The sequence below is a fragment of the Boleophthalmus pectinirostris genome, unplaced genomic scaffold (genome assembly GCF_026225935.1).
Source record: "Boleophthalmus pectinirostris isolate CB_2022bp ecotype Guang Dong unplaced genomic scaffold, ASM2622593v1 HiC_scaffold_21, whole genome shotgun sequence".
NCBI classification, from domain to species: Eukaryota; Metazoa; Chordata; class Actinopteri; order Gobiiformes; family Gobiidae; genus Boleophthalmus; species Boleophthalmus pectinirostris.
In genome coordinates this window covers 36839259-36860968 of record NW_026571175.1, presented here as the reverse complement: position 1 = coordinate 36860968, position 21710 = coordinate 36839259, and the positions used below count along the sequence as shown (strand labels likewise).

Below are 21710 nucleotides of genomic sequence, written 5' to 3'. Positions count from 1 at the left end.
AATCGTCCATAACTTTTGAGTAGTTGCAAGAGACATATATAATTAAATGTGACTTGTATGTGATCTCCAGTGTGAACTTTAAACACCCCAAAAGCGTCCTGTAGCAAATACGCTGCACAGAATGATAATAAATAAGATAAGAGTACTGTCTAAGTATTAAGGGACCCGTATTAAACTTTATACCAGAAGACTAGAGACTAGTGTAGGGGTGGGCAAACTTTTTGGCTCAGGGACAACATAGGGTTCTAATATTTGAGGGACGGGCTGGACCAGGAGCAGATGGATGGAGTGGAGAGAAGAAAATTACATGAGATATGTAGAAAACCTGAGCTTGAATTTCAATTGAAAGTCACTACAAAACATCACAACAAAATATCTGTCTTTCTAAAACACTGAAAATTAAATTAATAAAAAATACTTTTTTTTTTTTTTTTTTTTTATTACTAACAGTTACTTTCAAAAGCACTGAAAGTTGTGTTCTCCTTCAGGATATTATCATCATCATCCTGACTCTTTATTTCAAAAAACTGTAGAAGATGCAGATCTACTTCTGTTCAATGTGCATCTCCAAAACTCAACAACGACCGACACAAGGACAGAACTGTGTCAGTGTGTCAGTCTGCGAGCGACGAGTTATGTTTGATCTGGTGCATTGTTCATAATGAGTGTGTTTACATTCACATCAGTGTCTTGGTTACGATCGGGTTTTTTGAGTCATGGTGCATGTAAACGCACTAACCCGGTTACAAGAATGTAAAGTTGAGTGCGAATGCCCCCAAAAGATGAAATACTTCTGAAATACTTTCCGGGCGCCATCTAGTTGTGGCCGTCACCGTACGTTCTTCAGCCTACCTCCCTACACCAACATTTCAACTAACTAAAAGGCACAGTTGCATCACTCTCCAGTACGAGCCTAGACCCAACAAAATCTTTCCTCTATAACTCTTTCTGCTCCGTAGTATGTTAAGATGCTCTATGCATGAAAACGTCGTAATATGCAGTTCTTGAGTCTTTCAACTTTACTTTCACACTATTCAGAATGGAAACAGTGCAGTGTTATGTCCTGAACTCTTCTGCCTCACTCATGGTCCGAATACACCGACTGAAAATGACTCCTGTCACTATAGTCCCAAAGAACACTTTCCCATAAAGTACTGCGGCCAACATAATACGCCGCACCTCAATGTATATACAGTGCGCCGTCTACTGGGAAACACAGGAAAAATAAAACAGTAACAAGGTTTATTACTATAATTTATTCAAGTTTGGCTGGCCGGACTAAAAGGTTTTAAAGGGCCACATACGGCCCCCGGGTCGTAGTTTGCCCTGGACTAGAGACTCTGGAGCGGGTGTGGGTGAGGAAGTCAGCGGCAGAGGTCTGGATGTATTGCAGTTTTTGGAGGTGGGTGGAGGGGAGAGCGTACAGGAGGAGGAAGTTTGAGGAAGTTGTGCTCCATCCAGGTTTTAATGTCTGACAGGCAGTTTGTAAAGGTGGAGAGAATGACTGGGAAGATTTAGACCTGAGTGTCACCAAAACCGGGCCGTTATCTCCGGTTATTTTCCCAGATTTTATCAGTTTTGTCGCCAACAGAACTCACCGGAAGTCGTCATCTGCATGTTTCCAAATGTCTTCTGGTTTTGTGACGCAATAGAGCCCATTGTACTAATGACTTGTGCTGCTGATTGATTAGTCGACAGAAACTCTCAAAACTATCACGTGTAGGGATGGGTGACATATCGGTATCAGTTCATATTGATCGTCCATACCGATATTTTTGTCCTGCTTTGAACAGACTAATGAGTCAAAATGGAAACAGAACAAATATGGCTGTTTTTTTTTTTTTTTGTTAGTTTTTTTATACACAAAGTTGTAACTAATTCTTTTATATCCCTTTAAAGGGCCCATCTCATGGAAAATGAACTTTTCAGAGCTTTCTATCTTCTAAGAGTGATGTGTGGGCCTTGTATTTGTCACTGAAGTGGTTTTTAGATTGATTCGTTTTTTGTTTTTTTTTTACAAATTGCAGAGTATTTTTGCCACCCTCCCACGTGACAACGAACTAAAGCTGCTACAACAATGACGCGGCAGATACACCTATGACGCATTTGACGTAGCAGAAAACGCTTCACACCCGCTCCATCTTATCTACTAGTGTTTATTAACACTTTACCAATCAGTAATGTTCAGCTGATGTGGACGCGGTGCTTGAGCTTCGTGCTCCTCAAAGTCCTCGTCTGATTCCGGGTCCAACACATGCGGCTGAACGCGCTGTATCTCCGTGATGAATAAAAGTTTATTCCTGCCTCTATCAGGGTCACGTTTGTCTCCCCCTCCCTCCCTGAGATGGCGGAGGAAGGGCGGCTCACTCAGAGCCTACGTCACGTTTGGACGGCGGAGCCTGTGCTTTCTCAGGACGGGCGGGGGGAAGAGCAATAGTCGGACTTTCATAGTTCCTGGTCTGTGACTGTCTCCAAGAAATCAGGAAGATTTCAGAACTATTGTGTAATGGATGTTCCAAAACCCAAATTGTGCAGTTTATGTGCAGAAGACACAATGTGAAAAGAATTATTTTGTATGAGATGGGCCCTTTAATATTATTTTTTACAAACGTGAACAGTTAAGACAAAAGTAGACCTTCCGATGGATTTTAAACGGTCACTGCAATAGAACAAAAATATCGGATATCGGTTCATCTCTGTCTCTGTATCTGACCCAAACTGCACTCACCCTCTACACCTGCAGGGGGAGCTCATGCAAAAACAACTATTAGTGCTTAAAAAAAGTGTCAGGAAACAGTGCATTTATATAAAGACAGATTAACTGTGTGAATTAATCAGACGTTTTACAGATAAACACCAGAAAATACCAAATCCTCAGCTCATTCACTTCACTATTGAGACTTTCCAAATGATCTACGTCCGTCTGAGTCGCGCTGTGCCTGATTTTTATGTTTTTTAAAAACGTGAAAAACGAAACAAATTCTTTTAAAACAGTTTTCAGTGATCCAAAGTTCGTCCTCACTGACTGTGTTTGAGTTTATAAAAGCTTTTTACAACTTTCAGAGACCAGAGCGGAGTGTATCGTTATGTTAAAGCTGTATTAGCATGCAAACGGCGTATATCCTGTTTCAAAATTGAATGCAGGCAGCACACATCACTTTCATTTTCACCCTAAGAGCTGCTTAAATTACACCTGTACTGGGACAATACAGATTTTACAGGGCTGTAGAGAGATTGATTGAGAGATTATTGAGATTTGACCTAATTGCATGAAAAAAAATCAGGTACAGCTCCTTAGAAATAGAAATAAATTTAAGATTCGTGTATTTGTAAAGGTCAGTGGTCAGTTTGGGTCTTTAGTTATAAACGTTCTCCTCCTCTTCCTCCTCCTCGTCCTCCTGGTGCCATAAAGACTGAATAAAACTGTGAATCTAAATGAGTTATTTCAAAGGTGAGGAAAAATTGTACTCAAGTAAAAGTGACTACTGTGGAGAAACGCAGTGCAGCGGCCAAGAAAACAGCTTCAGGTCCAGAAACGATGCAAATTCACAAACTCAAACACAAGAAACGTGGTGCAAAAGAAAAGAAAACAAAACACGAGAACCCGCAAGAAACAAAGACAAATGTGTCATCATGAAATGCGCCGCAAATAGAGAAACGACGGAAATCACAAAACGGTGAAAACCAAGAAAACACAGAAAAACAAAAACTGTTGCATAAAAAGTCACCACAACCTGCAGGGGGCGCTCTCAGTGTCACAGCTCAATGGAGATTCTCCATTTAGTACAAATGATTGTTACGGCGAATCCAGGTGCAAATCTGTCGCTGTGAAATACAGTAAAATAAACGTCACGTGATGTACGGCGTCTACAGTGATATTTATGTTATTTATAAAACACTGGATATGGATATAATCAAATAAAAGACACATTACTGTGACAAACACTGAGCTGTAACACTTTATACTTCTTTTGTGGTGACTATGCAGCCTTTATTTTATTTATTTTTTGGTTTTCGTCGTTTCTCTCTTTGATAATGACACGTTTGTCTTTAATCAGTCAGTTTTTTAATATAAAACCAAAAATAAGAAAATGAAAAAACAACTATTTTCTTCATTATTTGTCCCCAAAACCAAAATGAAAACACAGATAATGATTCGTTTTTTCAGTTTTCGATTTTGTGTTTAAATGAAAAATGGAAAAAAAGGATAACTGTTTCCTGTTTACGTGACTTCTGTGACTGCGATGTCGGACTGAACCAGGACTGATCCAGGTCCGGGACCAGACCGGAACCAGACTGGGACTGAGACCGGGACTCAGACCAGGACCAGACCGGGACCAGAGCAGGACTGAGGCCAAGACCAGACTGTGACCAGACTGGGACCAGACCAGGACCAGAGCAGAACTGAGACCGAGACCAGACCAGGACCAGGCTGGGACTGAGACCAAGACCAGGCCGGGCTCAAAGCTGAGGCTCGGGGTCGAAGCTCAGAATTCGCTCTGTGCCCGCTCTCGTCCCGCTCTGGTCCTGCTCTGATCCTGGACCTGGATCAGTCCTGATTCAGTCCATATGCAGTGCAAAAGTCCAGCACCACAGTCACAGAAGTCATGTAAACGTCCGTTATCTGTTTTTTCCATTTTTCATTTAAACACAAAATCGAAAACTGAAAATCGAATCATTATCTTTGTTTTTTTTTCATTTTGGTTTTGGAGACAAATAATGAAGAAAATAGTTGTTTTTTCATTTTCTTTTTTTTGGTTTTATATTGAAAAACAAATGAACGAATGACACACAGATTGTCTTTGTTTCTTGCGGCGTGTTTTTTTTTTTTTTTTTTCATTTGCACCACATTCTTTGTAGCGCATTTAATTTCGTGTTTGAGTTTGTGAATTTGCATCGTTTCTGGACTTGAAGCTGTTTCCTCTGAGACACGTCGGGTCGCTGCAGTGCGTTTTAACAATACTTCAAAATAACTCAAGTACAAGTACAAAGTAGTGGTCCAACAAGTTACTGAAGTAAGAGTAAAAAAGTAAAAGTAAAAGTCGGGTCGTGCTGCCTGATTTATAATGTGAAGAACAAAACATGAAGAAAGTCACAAGATCTGCTGTTTTTAAAGGACAGAGACAAAAATGAAGGAGCGTGTGTTACCTCAATAAAAATATGACTCAAGTAGGAGTTAAAGTATGCTGCTAAAAGTTACTCTAGTAAAAGTAACTGAGTACTTCCCACCTCTGCTTACTGTAAACAGACATTTCAATCATACTGTGATTTTAGTTTGTACACTGTGCCACAAATGCCTTGCCAAGTGATGCTCACAGAAAATACTGAAAATGATCATTATTAAAGCTGCACTACGGAACTTTTCGGTTGGGAGTCTGTCACCTGCTTGTTTCTATGGAGATGTCACTGCTCTGCCTGGAATGTTCCACAGTGTGACATTAAACAGCTCGAGTTTATGTCTGAAGAATCCCTCGGTTGTTCAGGTTGAATCCACGGCAAAGGAGGAATTCAATTTGTCGACTGGACAAAAGTTTATTTACCGTATTTTCCGGGCGATTAACCGCGGTCTTAAGCCTCTAACCGCATCAAAAAATGACTGCACCCCACAATCCAGATACACGAATCCACTCGGGTGTCCCAGCACGACTTCAGTAAACTATAAAGCCACAAACACACACGGAGCAGACAGCGACCGCACAGAGAAACACACCCGCAGACACACTCATCACTCCACGCCGACGAGGAACGGAACGGAGGAACGAACCGAAAAAGCGACGAACGCGACGTGCCGCTTCTAGACACGACTGAACAACTGAGTCACTGCGAACAGCACCCTCCCTACACGAAAGTTTTAAAATGTAAAAAATGTCCGATAACGATGGACAAAACTGAAATTCCGTTTACCAAGATTAGAATTTCTGTCAAGGTGAATGGAGAACTGTGCTTAAAGACGGGGTATTTTTGGAGCTTTTTTTTTACATTCCATAGTCTAAAAAAAACATGTCTGAAGAGGTTTTAGAGACATCCACGCATGTTTGAGTAATCTAGTGAGCTCTCTGTATGAGATTTCTCCATAAATACGACAACAAACACAAAAATTCTTCATAAATAATACAAAAACATGACAGAAAACTGCAGTAGTTTCGTTAGAGGGACGTGCAGTGATTGTGTTGTGATAGTGCTCTGAAGGGGGAGCGACTTAGCAGCAAAACCGAAACTTATAAAACATGTTAATCTGTTGTTGCGAGAGATTATAGTGTTTACAAAACAATAAAAAAATGTGAGGAATGGAACAGAGGAACGAACCGAAAAAGCGACAAGCGCAATGTGCCACTTCTAGACACGACTGAAAAACTGAGTCACTGCGAACACGCCGACAATCCGTTGGTCCCAGACAGTAGCCTCCCTACACGCCACAACTGAACAAAGCCCAGAGTCACCGTGAACGAACAAACAAACAAAACCACTCACCCATCACACTGTTGGGTTTCCTTTAAAGTCCCACGCCGTTTATTTGTGAAAAAAGATCAAAAATAGACCATTTAATGACAGTGCGCCGCATAATCGAGAGTGATTAATAACCCGTAAAATACGGTAAATAAACTTAAAATTGGTTAAATAAACTTTTGTCCAGTCGACAAATTGAGTTTCTCCTTTGCCGGATCTACTTTACATTTATTCAATTCCAGGTGGTTTTACAGCTGAAAAATCCCAAGAAAAACAGACTCTCTGACTGAGCGGGGTCGCCTCTCCACAGATCTGACCTGGAACTTGGTCTGGTTTGGTCTCAGTGACGATAGAAAAGTGTAATGCCACACTGTGAAACATTCCAGACAAAGCAATAACATCTCCATGCAGAAAAACGTTTGAAAAACCCGCCACCAGAAACGTTACACAATGCACCTTTAAAGCTGCCCTATGTAACTTTTCTGGTGAGGGACCCGGTGTTAGTCTCCATGGAGATGTTAGAGTATGCGTTTTCCATTTATTCAGTTGTAGGCGTAATGCAAAAACAAAAAAAACAAAACAAAAAAAACACACTTGCTTTCTTGTCTCCACAGAGAACGTGTCCGACGCTCTACCAGAAAAGTTACACAGTGCAGCTTTAAATAAACGCAATAATTCTGAGTTTTAAAAAAAATCTGTTTTAATGGTCGTTCGTCTGACGTTTTGTTTTGGTTCCGGCCTCATCCTGAAAACGTTTGGATTTTGTATAAAAATGGATTTTCCGTTTGTTTTTCGTTTGATTTGAACGATACAAAAGATTCTGACTGTGTCTTTACGTCGTCGATTGTTTCTGTACAAAATGTGGATAAATCTGTTTTACTACACTGAATATTCATTAAAATATTCAAATGACTTTTACTGTGCGTTATGTCATTTGTTAAACTCATTATTATAAGATTAATTCCATAAAAGTGAAGTTAACACAACAGAGAAACTACTGTCATTTCAACTTTTTTTCATTTTTGTTCTTCATAAATGGACTCTGAACTTTCAAATAATTATTAAAAAGTTTTTGTCACAGGTGCTAACCCACCAAACTAACAGACAATTTAAAAAACGCTTAAGATGAAGGTTTTCTCTAATTTTGACTTCATTCTGTGAGATAAAACCTGTTGTAAATATAAATTATATGTTTACACAAGGCAAGAAGCAATTTGAGAAGAAAAGTTGAAAAATGATGAAAATGACAGAAAATAGAGAGTTCTGTTTTAGACACACTGAGAGAATTCTGTCCAAAATTAGGCACGTATTAGGCACACCGATACCAGTGTGAGCCGCTGGAGCCATGCAGGTCTTTCCTGTTTGGCTCTTGTGCTGAATTGTTGTTGTGTCCTTTGGTAAGACACTTAACTTTGCCCAGTATGAATGTGTCATGTGAGCGAGTGATTGGTGATGGTCGACCATCTAAAAAGCATTCATGTTTTTATGAGTAGACTAAGGCCCCGTTCACACTAGTGTGTATGTGAGTGGTGTTGTTGTGTGTACAGTGTTGGTTCACACTAGTGTGTATGTGAGTGGTGTTGTTGTGTGTACAGTGTTGGTTCACACTAGTGTGTATGTGAGTGTGTGTTTGTGTGTACAGTGTTTGGTTCACACTAGTGTGTATGTGAGTGGTGTTGTTGTGTGTACAGTGTTGGTTCACACTAGTGTGTATGTGAGTGGTGTTGTTGTGTGTACAGTGTTGGTTCACACTAGTGTGTATGTGAGTGGTGTTGTTGTGTGTACAGTGTTCGTTCACACTAGTGTGTATGTGAGTGGTGTTGTTGTGTGTACAGTGTTGGTTCACACTAGTGTGTATGTGAGTGGTGTTGTTGTGTGTACAGTGTTCGTTCACACTAGTGTGTATGTGAGTGGTGTTGTTGTGTGTACAGTGTTGGTTCACACTAGTGTGTATGTGAGTGGTGTTGTTGGAGTTCATGTTGGTCCAGATGTGATGGGGACTGTGGGACTCCTGAAAACTCTGATACTCTGATGTAGGAGCTGGAGTCTCGTCCTGATTGGACACTGTGTCACTGTGACTCGCTCCTTCTGATTCTCTGGGTTTGTGACATCGACATGTGACGCTGTTGTGGAAAACAGTTTAAACAAACCACAGACAAACAGGAAACAGCCGAGATACAAATACTCACTAGTACACGGTCCATGAAAAGACTGTTTTTACTCTCGTCATCTTCCTCGGCTCGAAATCAGCTGCTGTAACTTTCTAGTGTTTCAGTCGGTTTCACGTTAAAAGGTGAAGTTTAGTTCTATGTGTCTGTGTGTACGACCTGCACACGTATAATGTGTGAAAAGTTTCACATGAACCAACAACACGACACAAACACAGAACAGACTGAGCATCAGCAGAACACCCTCTGCTGCAGAGAGACACCCCTCTGTCGCGGAGAGAACACCCCTCTGTCGCGGAGAGAACACCCCTCTGTCACAGAGAGAACACCCCTCTGTCACAGAGAGAACACCCCTCTGTCACAGAGAGAACACCCCTCTGTCACAGAAGAGAACACCCTCTGTCGCAGAGAGAACACCCCTCTGTCACAGAGAGAACACCCCTCTGTCACAGAGAGAACACCCCTCTGTCACGGAGAGAACACCCCTCTGTCGCGGAGAGAGAACACCCCTCTGTCACAGAGAGAGAACACCCTCTGTCACAGAGAGAACACCCCTCTGTCGCGGAGAGAACACCCCTCTGTCGCGGAGAGAGAACACCCCTCTGTCACAGAGAGAACACCCCTCTGTCGCAGAGAGAGAACACCCCTCTGTCGCAGAGAGAACACCCCTCTGTCGCAGAGAGACACCCCCTGTCGCAGAGAGAACACCCCTCTGTCGCAGAGAGAACACCCCTCTGTCACAGAGAGAGAACACCCCTCTGTCGCAGAGAGAACACCCTCTGTCACAGAGAGAGAACACCCCTCTGTCACACAGAGAGAACACCCCTCTGTCGCAGAGAGAAACACCCCTCTGTCACACAGAGAGAAACACCCCTCTGTCGCAGAGAGAACACCCCTCTGTCGCAGAGAGAAACACCCTCTGTCGCAGGAGAGAAACACCCTCTGTCACACAGAGAGAACACCCCTCTGTCACACAGAGAGAACACCCCTCTGTCAGAGAGAGAACACCCCTCTGTCACAGAGAGAACACCCCTCTGTCGCAGAGAGAACACCCCTCTGTCGCAGAGAGAACACCCCTCTGTCACAGAGAGAACACCCCTCTGTCACAGAGAGAACACCCCTCTGTCACAGAGAGAGAACACCCCTCTGTCGCAGAGAGAACACCCCTCTGTCACAGAGAGAACACCCCTCTGTCACAGACAGAACACTCATATTCCACTGAGTCGTGTCCCAAAAGTTGAACCACATCAGGACACAAGGAGCGAGCTGTTTTTGTTTGAGACTCAGTTTATGTAAATGAGTCTTGTGGTTTTAAGTTTAGTTTCTGTAAAATGTAAACAAATCTAGTCAAAGCTGCGTGGAGAGAGAAGACCTGCAGACACAGAAACGACGTGTCTGGACGCAGATCACTTCTGATACGGTGATTCGTTACAGGTTATAAATGTAGCCTAAAAGACCAACTATGGACACATGCTCCAAACAGGAAGTGAACACAGGGGCGTTTCTGGCTCCAGTTCATCCAGGTGAGTGCAGAACACAGAACACACAGCACAGTTCTAAAGTCCTAATGTGAGTCGCCCTAAAGCTTAACAAAGTTTATTTTGGGATATTTTTTAATATAAATAAGTATATATTTTTTTATATTTTTAAATACAGAGATTGTAGAACAGCTGGATATAGTTTATTTTGGATACATTTATGTTTTTCTATGCCTTAATAGATCTGCTCCAAATAGAAAATATGTACCATATTTGTAGCCTAGATTTATTTTTAGTTTGAAAGATTTGTATAAATTATCAATAACAAGGTGGAATTTTTTTTTGAGAAAATCATGTAACTAAAAAAAAAAAATCATGAATAATTGTGATTTCAATATTGACCAAAATAATTTGTTCCATAATCGAGCAGCTTTAAAACACAAACATTTCAATCATCAAAACAGTGAAAATATCAAATGTGTCGCATAAACCAGTTTCCTTCTTCTGCACAAACAACAAAACTGTAGCTGTAACAAAATAATTTAACAAAACATACCAGAAATAATATATCGATACAGCAGCACACGATATCGATCCTGTATCATCACATTAAATTATCTGATATATCGATATTTCAATATTTTTGCACAGTCCTGGTTGGAACTAAGGTTTTCTATTGAACAAATTCTCTGGAATCTTCCACGAACAAAGTGAAACGGAATCATGGATTTTGTCTTTGCAGTTTTCTTTTAAAACAACGTCGGCCGTTCTTCTTCTGTTCCTTTGTTTGTTTGTCTCATATTTGTCCTCTGCTCCTCGTCCACATTACGCCGCACCGGGGCCCATTCGGTCACATTTTATAGCCCCATTTAATAACCCTCTGCTGTTTTTAGCCATCTGTTGCCATGGCGATACGAGCCGAAGCCCCGGAGCATCATGGGGAATATTAGCCTTAATAATGATGATAACGGCGCGCGCGGGCGGCCGGGGCAGATGTGTGCGTGCGATCAGACAGCTGCGGTGGGGGTCGTTTCTGTGTTTTTGTGCGATTCTGTCTGATGAGGCCGAGTTCGCCGCCGCTCACGTCGACGTGACTGGTCTGATCTGTGAAACGGCGCTAATTAACCGTGCGCAGAGCGTCCTCATTGACCCCGCGGACGGCACCGTTCTGTTTACAGAGGCTAACGACCAATTTAGGCCAAACTACTTCAACACAGAAGAAGTCCAGGTCCAGTGTGAGATGAAAAACTGCTGAGCGCTGCTTTCAGATCACAGCACAATGTTCCACGGACAAATAATCATTACAGACTCACCGATCCGATATAGATGTATAATATTTAATCCACACACATGATTTAGACATTTTATTTATTTATTTTAAACAAGAACAGTAAACAAAACATTAAACTCAGACAGAAAAGATGCTCTGTGCCAGATTTAGCTCCAAGCTCCTTCCCATCTGCAGAACAAAACACATTAAAGAAACTGTTTACATTAAACCGACAACGTGAACAACAACACAACAATCTAACAATACAACAAACTAACAACACAACAAACTAACAACACAACAAACTAACAACACAACAAACTAACAACACAACAACAACAACAACTAACAACACTAACAACAAACAACAACAACAAACTAACAATAACAACACAACAAAACAATAACAACAACAACAAACAAATAACAACACAAACAACACAATAACAACAAACAACAACAACACAATAACAACACAACAACACTAACAACAACAACAAAACAAACAAACTAACAACACAACAAACAACAACAAACAACACAAACAACAAACAAACTAACAACAAAACAAACAAACACAATAACAACACAACAATAACAACAAACTAACAATAACAAACTAACGAAAAGCACTCAGAGAGCGCAGACCTCCGCCAAGGACTACAGTCCCCCTCATATTAATTGTGTTTTCCATAAATATTTGTCTCGTATCTTTCAATTTGGAATATGAAAGAGGATCCCATTGTCCATCCCTGAGTCAAATTTCATGGGGTTTGGTCAATAATTAACCCAGATATGGAGAAACAAAATTTTTGGCCCCATTTACCACAATGTTAACTAAAATTTCAAAGTGATCCAGAATCCAGGATTTCTTCCGGATCACCCCCAATGAAATCAGTTCTTCCTTTTCAAATTTCCAACAAATCCTGAAAATTTCATCAAAATCGGTCCATAACTTTTTGAGTTATGTTGCTAATAGACAAACAAACAAACAGACAAACGCTGGCAAAAACATAACCTCCTTGGCGGAGGTAACAATACAACAAACTAACAATACAACAATGTGATGTTTTTAAGGTACTTTGCAGAGATGGAGGTTTTGTAGAGGTTTTACAGAGCAGCTGAAGTGGGGTCGTCTTGACTTGCACCAAGCCAAAATAAACTTGGCTGTAATTTAAACCTGGCTGTCATCCTCTTATGGTAAAGAACAACGCAGATGCTTCAGGGAGGATCCAAGATGTGTGAAGAATCCCTCAGTCGTCCAGGTAGAATCCATGAGGAGAAAAATTCAGTTTGTCGACTGGACAAAAGTTAGTTTGGTTGAAGACGTTTCTCAGCTCATCCAAGCTGCTTCTTCAGTTCTGGTCAGACGCTGGTGGACACTTCCTTATATCTGCAGGGAGGAGCTAACTACACTGAAACTACACTGAAACTAACACACACTTGTTTACAGTTTCTGTTTGTTAGTTCGGCCCATTGACCTGTACAGGGTGTTGGGTCTAATTAGCATAACAATAAATGGTCATAATGGAGCTTCCACACCTCTGGACCTGACCTGGCTACACCTGTTGTTCTTGTTTGTTCTGAATAAGGTTTGAGGATGGAGTTGTAAATAGGAGGTAGATGGTGTCTGAGGCCTCCGTTTCTGTTTAGAGAAGGATTCTCTTTCTTAACAAAAATGGTTTCTTTCACTCAACTCTCAAACCAATTTTTCTCTCTGGCTAAAACCTGTACCTCACTGTCCTCAGATGGATCCAAGACGTGTAACATATATTTGCATATTCATGTTGTTTTATATTTCTGGGTTGCGGGAAACACGGGCGTTCAGATCAGATGTAAGTCCTGAGTAGATGAAGGCGCCAGGGGCAGTGATTTGACCCAGAGCTTTGTATTAGAATTGTATTGAATAGGGAATCAATTTTTTTGATTTCAGTCGATTGATTCCAGTGTCATTTATTAATAGAACACGCCCAACACTCTGCTCGATACTCCAGTGTTTGTTTTTAAATTCAGCTGTGTAAACTTTTTTAATGGAGGTGGAGCAAGATCATGGAATGTTTTTTAGACCAGAATGAGGTCTGAGTAAATAATTAAGTTTTCCCAATTTAGAAAATTATATTTGCTCAGTATGTGACAGTGATGATAAGAGTTAGATTTTTGATGTTTTCAGAGTCTATAGAGCCTTTGTACAGGAGCAGTGGGCTCTTGTTTGTCACACAGTAGTTTATATGAGACAGAAAGGTGCATTTATGTACAGTTTGGAAGCCTCTGTAGTTACATTTCTAATGTGTTCTTCTAATTTGTTTACCAAATTAAATTAAATTTTGTCCCTCAAATCAGTGGTTTTGTATAAATCTGCTGGAACAGGGGACACAGGGCTCAAAACTGGGACTGTCCCGGTTAAATAGGGATCGTCTGGTCTCCCTAAACAGGAGTGTGCCTTTTTTCAAAATTAGGCCCTATGTTCCCGCATTTCCTTTATCATCAATTTGCATCAGATTTTATCCCCATTTCTCTCAGTTTGGTCAATTACACCCAACCTATTCTCCATAGGAGCAGCCATATGAGCAAACATCTTGGACCAGCGGCTCTTGCAGGAGAATAAGACTTAAATTATAGGGAACTGTAGGAACACAATACCTAGGATGGGGTGAGGGGGGTTGGCTCGAGGTCATGGAGTAAAGGACCCTTGGTTGAAATGAATCTGAATCATCCCTTTAAATTAATTAAAATAAAAAAATAAAAAAGAAATGAGGGAACATAGAGCTGTGGGACTGTTGGGCTGTGGGAACATAGAGCTGACCCCCTAAACATGTGTGAATAAAAGAAAACACAAGCACACGGGTCTGACAGGTCTGTTTGCAGTGTTGGGAAGGTGATTTTTAAAATGTATTCCCCTACAGATTACAGATTACATACACCAAAATGTAGTTTATAACGTAATCCATTAAATTACTTAAAGTGAGTAATGTAATCTGAATACTTTGGATTACTTGATTTGCTGTAGAGAAACAAAGACGAGGAAATCTTCACATAAAATGTTTTGTCTGATAAAAGAAAATAAAAAGCCCAGACTTTACTCAACCGTATTAAAAATATTATTGATAGAAGACGAGGAGACACGTCCACACAGCATGATTTAGTCCTGGTTTAGACCTGGTTTTAGTCCTGGTTTAGCTCTAGTTTAGACATGGTTTTAATCCTGGTTTAGATCTAGTTTAGTCTTGGTTTAGTCCTGGTTTAGCCCAAAATGTGAAAACAGGAAAATACCGCTGTGTAATCCATTTATTTCAACAAATGAACTGTAATCCAATCACCACTCACTGAAACAGTAACTGTAACTGAATACATTTACTTATAATTTGTACTCTGATTATGTAACTGTACATGTAATCTGTTACTCCCCAACACTGTATATAGAACATTTAAAATCTAAATCTTTCGTACAGTTCCTTTTACCTGTTTGCATGTGGCTCTGTTTTGTTCTGTTCTTTTCTGTTCTATTCTGTTCTTTCTGTTCTTTTCTGTTCTGTTTCTTTTCTTTTCTTGTTCATGTCTCGGAGCGGGGCCCGTCTCCTCCCCGCGTCTAGTCCCGGGGTCACGTGGTCGGGGAGCGGTCAGCTGATCCTCGGCACATCCGCCTCTGTGCGCCGCTTCTGTTTACATCCAGCTCCCCGCACACGGACCCGGACACCCGAGCACCGCAGCATGTCCGGCCCTCATCTGTGACAGGTAAAACCTCCTCCCCGTCCCCCCGGACCCTCCGCAGCCCCGCAGGCCGCCTCCCCCGCGCGCCTTCCCCGGGCACAGACGCTCCTCCGCCCGCGGGTCCCGTGGCTCCGTGGCGGAAGTGGCTCCAGGCCGAGTGCGGCGTTAGCATCGGCGGGGATCGTGCGGAACTACGCGGCTGTCAGTGCACGTCGAGCCCTGACATGCGGGTTTATCGGTCGTGTTGGTGGAAATGCGGGTTTGGCGCGGGTTTGGTGCGGGTTTGGCGCTTGTTCGGATCGTTCGGCGGCGTTTTGTGATGCTAGCTCCGCATGCTAACTGTCTGCGGCGATCAGCGCAGAGCTGCCCCCGACTCGACACTTTTACACTAATCTAGGGATCTGAGGAGTCCAGACGTCCCAGTTTACCCGGGACAGTCCCAGTTTTGAGTCCGTGTCCCCTGTCCCAGCAGATTTATGCAACAAAAAAATAATAATAAACACTGATTTGTAACTGTTTTATACAAGAAATGTCCCAGGTGTCACTATTTTGGACCAATCTGGTCTAAACCAGGACTGAACCAGGACTGAACCAGGACTGAACCAGGACTGAACCAGGACTGACCCAGGACTGAACCAGGACTAAACCAGGACTACAACAGGTCTAAACCACGTTTAAACCAGGACTAAACCAGGTCTAAACCAGGTCTAAACCAGGACTACACCAGGACTACAACAGGTCTAAACCACGTCTAAACCAGGACTAAACCAGGACTAAACCAGGTCTAAACCAGGACTAAACCAGGACTAAACCAGGACTACAACAGGTCTAAACCAGGACTACACCAGGACTACAACAGGTCTAAACCAGGACTAAACCAGAACTAGAACAGGACTACAACAAGTCTAAACCACAACTAAACTAAGACTAAACCAGGTGTAAACTAGGACTAAACCAGGACTACACCAGGACTTAACCAGGACTACATTAGGTCTAAATCACAGTTCTTGACTAATCTGATCCCGCCAAGAGTAAAGAGTGGGGGTGGCACGGTTCATGAATAAAAAGCTGAACCGTTGTTTTTTTTTTTTCACGGTTCTGGACGTGTGTGCACCGCCGCACGTCAACACAAAGACGACTCCACCTGAAGCTGCAGCAGGACGAACACGCGCAGCACTGACTCTGTGTTTGTCAGTGTAAAGTCGATCAAACTTCACTGAGGCGCGTTTGGTCACATGTATCAGGTCCACAGTGAAACTAACAGAACAGACTTGTATTTACCTTCTGTACAGACTCACCACGACAAACGCCACAATTTCAAAAGTAAATATTATTGTATATTAATATTATTATTAAGAGTCTTTCTGGACCTGGGCTCTTTCACATGACACAGATCTGCCCCAGGTGCACGTTGCACTGATGTAAACCCACAAATACAACCAAAGATTCATGCTCACTCTGGATTTTGACGGGGATACGCGTCTACGCTCATGTAGAGCCTCAAAAAATAATTTTCTAAAATCTACATGCGCAGGACGCACTGCTCTATACGCATATCTAGAGCGAACATTGATATGTCAACCCAAACTGTTCACATTTACACTTATATTTAACGCTTTTAACACCTTATTTGACGCATATTACAAGCTTATTTAACGTGTCAAATGATTCTACACATGATAATGATCCTCTCACTGCTGAGTTCGTGTGTTTCATATTGTCTTTGTCCTTTGACAACTGCATACGGAGAATAGACCTGTAACCTTAACAGATTTTGCTGGACGATTAATTGACCAAGAATTTATTGCAATAAATGATAATATTGACATTTTGAGACCAATTTCAAATAATGTAATGACCATGGAATAAAAATGCAAACACCTTACTTAACCTCACTCTCGAAATAACATTTAACACAGGAAGTGTCAGACAACCAAAAACAACAGGCCTAAATAAAACAGACGTGTTAACACAGGACTAGTCTCATGTAGTGTGACTCACAGCGAGGACGTGTTCACAAAAATACACTTAAATAAACCACTGTTGAACCAAACACAACCAAAGCAATAAATAAAATGGATTATTAAGTCTCTGTAACAAAATTGTACTTAAAAGTAATTTTAGTCATTGACTTATGTTGATATATAGTGTCTCGTCTCTGTGGCTGCTGCTGTGGCCTCAGCATTTTGGACTTAAAGTTTTTGTTTGAACCCGTGACACAGAATGTTATTCCACTATGAGGGAGCCACTGTCCTGTTGGTTTCTTGTGGGATTTCGGGTTCTCCTGGGGGCGGGGCTAGTTCTGGAGCTCGGGTTTGGGTTTATCGGCTGTTTGAGACATTTCTTCTCGTCGTTTGCGTTTCGCTGCATTTGACGCACGTGTCTGTTGAGACGTGTCCTGCTCACCGGCGTTGATTCGGCATCGTGACTTTTTTTGGCTCTCGGCGATGAACTGTTTTGGTTCTGACGGCGGCGTTTGTGTCGCGGCTTCATGTTAAACCGCACAGACAGCGGCGTTTTCTGCACTCAGACTAAGCGCGCATCCACTGTGCTGATAAACACAGTGCATGTTGGTTCAACCGTCATTATGTTAAACGAGACGGGTCAGAGAGCGATAGAAGCTTCTAACATTCAGTCTCTTTTGAGCGCGAGAGAGAGCGAGGAAATAAACAAGCTGCAAATAGAAATTATCGCAGCCAGAAAAGTTATCAAGCTCGTTAAAAGTTATTGTATGATTAATTGATGTATTGATTATTGTTACAGGCCTAACGGAGAATTAAATAATCAGATAAATATGTTGAGGTGTACGACAACCGTTTTAAATTTGATAGATGATTTACACAGTGTAATGTTTATTTTTTAAGAGTAAAAATGTGCACAGGGACATCGGTGTTGTTGCTCTGGACTCTGTCTTGGTCAGTGATTGACTGAAAACACTTTAAATCCACTGACTGAGAAAAACAGTGGGAGGATCATTATCATCTGTAGAATAATTCGCTGCGTTAAACAAGAATAATTCGTCAAACAACAACAATTTAACGCATCAAACAACCTTGTAATAAGCGTCAAATAAGGTGTTAAACGCGTTAAATCTATGTGTAAATGTGAACAGTTTGGCTCGCCGCGCAGTGGAGTCGCCCTCAGTCACTTTCCATGCATTGTAAAAGTTACACGTCCAAAAGTTGTAGTTTTTACGCTTGCGTAGGGTGAAATACGCGTGCAGCGGAGCCAGACCCTTAACCTCGCAGTCTCACTAAACCGAGTGTCCCGACTCCTGACGAGGGTTTGGAAGGTGAAACACAGCAGCTGCTTATGTCCAGTAATAATGTGCTTAAAGTTCAAATTCAGTTTGTGAATGATTACATTACTAACTATAATTGTATAACTTTTTTTATTGCTCTGTCCTAACTTAGGATAATTAAGCTGTAGTATATTTCTGGAGATTAAAGATTAAAAACAAAAAATGAACCGAAAACCGCGACCTTAAACCGCGACATGAACCGAACCGTGAATTTTGTAAAGAGGAGCATAAATTGTCAAATCCGTGTTTGTAAATGATCTTAAAGCAAAAAAACCCAAAAACAAAACATAGAGACAGAAGCTCTTCAGATCATGACTGACACGAGAAAGCACAACGTTTCTCGCTCTTTTCACTCTTTTATTTACACCAAACATCCCAACCCGAGTGTGTCCCAGTTTGGAATTTGGCAAATCTGGTCACTCAGAAATCGACAATCATTTATTTGTTATTTTTCATATTATTTGTTTATGATTTAATGCATTATTTTATCTGTATGAGTTACATCTTTACAGAATTTAAAAGTACAGATCATAGAGCAGAATCTTATAGAGCAGAATGACGCAGAGGTTTGTTGTGTTGACGTGTTTGATACGGATTTTCTCGCCTCCGTCTGTGCAGATTGAGTTAAATTTAAGATTTAAATGGCAGGGATCAGTTTCTATATCATAATAAAATGAAACGTGAACGTACTAGACCAAACATCGGGCCTTGTTTATGTCATTTTACTGATCTTCCTGAAGCGGCACACATTTTTAAACTCTGTAATATCAGTGTAATTCTCATTTGCTCGTAGAAGTTTACTATGAAATTGTATTTTAAATATTTTTTTCTTGGTCCCCATGTCCTACAGCGTCTGTAACTGTTGATTTGGGAAGAAATATTACCGTATTTTCCGCACTATTAGTCGCTCTGGATTATAAGACGCACTGTCATTAAATGGTCTATTTTCGATCTTTTTTCACAAATAAACCGCGTGGGACTTTAAAGGAAACCCAACAGTGTGATGGGTGAGTGGTTTTGTTTGTTTGTTCGTTCACGGTGACTCTGGGCTTTGTTCAGTTGTGGCGTGTAGGGAGGGTGCTGTCTGGGACCAACGGATTGTCGGCGTGTTCGCAGTGACTCAGTTGTTCAGTCTAGAAGTCGCTTTTTCACTCGTCGCTTTTTAGGTTCGTTCCTTCGTTACCGTTCCTCGTCGGCGTGGAGTGACGAGTGTGTCTGTGGGTGTGTTTCGCTGTGCGGTCGCTGTCTGCTCCGTGTGTGTTTGCGTGTTCTGCTGGTGGTGCGAGTTTATAGTTTACTGAAGTCGTGCTGGGACACCCAAGTGGATTCATGTATGGGGTTCTCTGGATTGTGGCGCACGGTCGTTTTTTGATGAGGCTAGAGCCTTAAGAGCGCGTCTAATGGCCTGGAAAATACGGTAATTATTTTCTTACTTGTTTGCTATGAACTTAATTTGTAAGTGGCGCAACACAAAAACTTAAAAAGCTACAGAGTTTGTTCAAAAATCCTGTGAGAAATTTTGTGATGGAACTGCCTAAAACTGTCCATCTGACCACATAGAACGAGCTTTTTATCATCTAAAGACACTGCCCAAGTTCTGCAGACGGACTGAGGAGAAAACTGGAAATTAATAATGATAATGTTAATAATACAATATATATAATGATTTAAATTTTTTTAAAATATGTATATAGCTTAATTAACTTAGTTTCATAAATGGTACAGTCAAGGTGGAGTTTCCAGCTGATTCTCACCTGAGTCTCAGACACAAAGTTGAAAAATCCGAGGCTCAAAAAGAACAAAATAATTAAAAGTCTTTAATCCCACACTGCAGATAAAGTTAAAATCACACCAACGTGTTTCAGCTTTTCGGCTTCATCAGGGTAAACTCCTGAAGCTGTCACAGAGCAGATTTAAAGTCATAGGTGTGGGTCACATGTTGACTGTGCCCTGGTGCATGATGGGACATGTAGGCTGAGCAGGTTTTAGTTACAAGCTCTTTAAGGTCAACCAGCTGGAAAGTCCCATGAACTGTTCCCTTTATGAAACTAAATTAGTTCATCTTCATCTGTGTACGTAAAAAAAAGTCATTATATATATTGTACACACACAAGTTACAATATTTCTAAACACAATTGTACAAAAAAGGAGTCCAGATGTCCCTGTTTTCTTGGGACAGTCCCAGTTTTGAGCCTGTGTCCCCCCATCCCAGCAGATTTATTACAAAACAAAAAAAAAAAAAAAAAAAAACACTGATTTGACCCAGTTTTGTACAAGAAATGTCCCAAGGGTCACTATTTTTGACCAACCTGATCGAAACCAGGACTAAACTAAGACTAAACCAGGACTACATCAAATCTAAACCAGGACTAAACCAGGACTACATCAAGTCCAAACCAGGACTAAACCAGGACTACATCAGATCTAAACCAGGACTACTAAAGGTCTAAATCAGGACTACATCAAATCTAAAGCAGGACTAAACAAAGACTAAACCAGGACTAAACCAAGAATAAACCAGGACTACATCAGGTCTAAACCAGGACTACATCAGGTCTAAACCAGGACTACATCAGGTCTAAACCAGGACTACATCAGGTCTAAACCAGGACTACATCAGGTCTAAACCAGGACTACATCAGGTCTAAACCAGGTCAGTTTTGGCCGCCATACTGACAGTCCAGGCGACTGTAGCTGCAGTTTAGTGACACAGCTCGTCTGTGGTCGGGTCATAAATTCCCCGATTTACGGCAGCCGGTGTGTGAAATATGATTAACCCATCACACCTCTAAAAACCCTCAAAAAAAAAACAAAGCAAAAAACAAAACAAGTCCAGATGCCTTTCCATACGATGTTCCTCCAATTATGAAAGGTTTCTATATTCCCCGTTAAAACCGCGGCCTTCCTCATCTCACCATAAACTCATCAAACAGCAGCAGGTAGAAATTTATACAAACTCACCACATCAGCCCAGAACAGAAGCTCTGAGGGAAACAGCAGCAGACTCTGGTTTGGGTTTAGTTCGACTGAAGTGTTTCTCACACGAGGCTAAGTGCAGCTCATTTTATCAGTTGAATCAATAGAATCGGGCCTCATGAGTTTAGTGTCTGTCTTTTCTTTTTTCACATTTGAGTTTGTGTCACTCAACAGTTCAGAGACTAGACTAGACTAGAGCCCGACCGATCTGGATTTTGTTGTGGATGCCGATATAATCGCTGATATATTTAGTGATGTAAAAAATTCACTGTAAATCTTGAATTGTTTAAAAAACTTACGTTTGGCTCTAGTGGATTTTAAATTGGGTTTATTTAGGCAACATTTATTGTTATTCTGTGTCT

General features: G+C 41.3%; 1 protein-coding gene across 1 annotated transcript in view; it reads left to right on the top strand.

Moving 5' to 3' along the window:
* Positions 1–14964: 14964 nt before the first annotated feature.
* tbc1d5 (TBC1 domain family, member 5) overlaps positions 14965–21710 on the top strand; it is a 58217-nt gene continuing 51471 nt past the window's right edge. Inside the window, 1 exon segment of the mRNA XM_055157332.1 lies at positions 14965–15095. The gene's annotated coding sequence lies outside the window, so the exon portion shown is untranslated.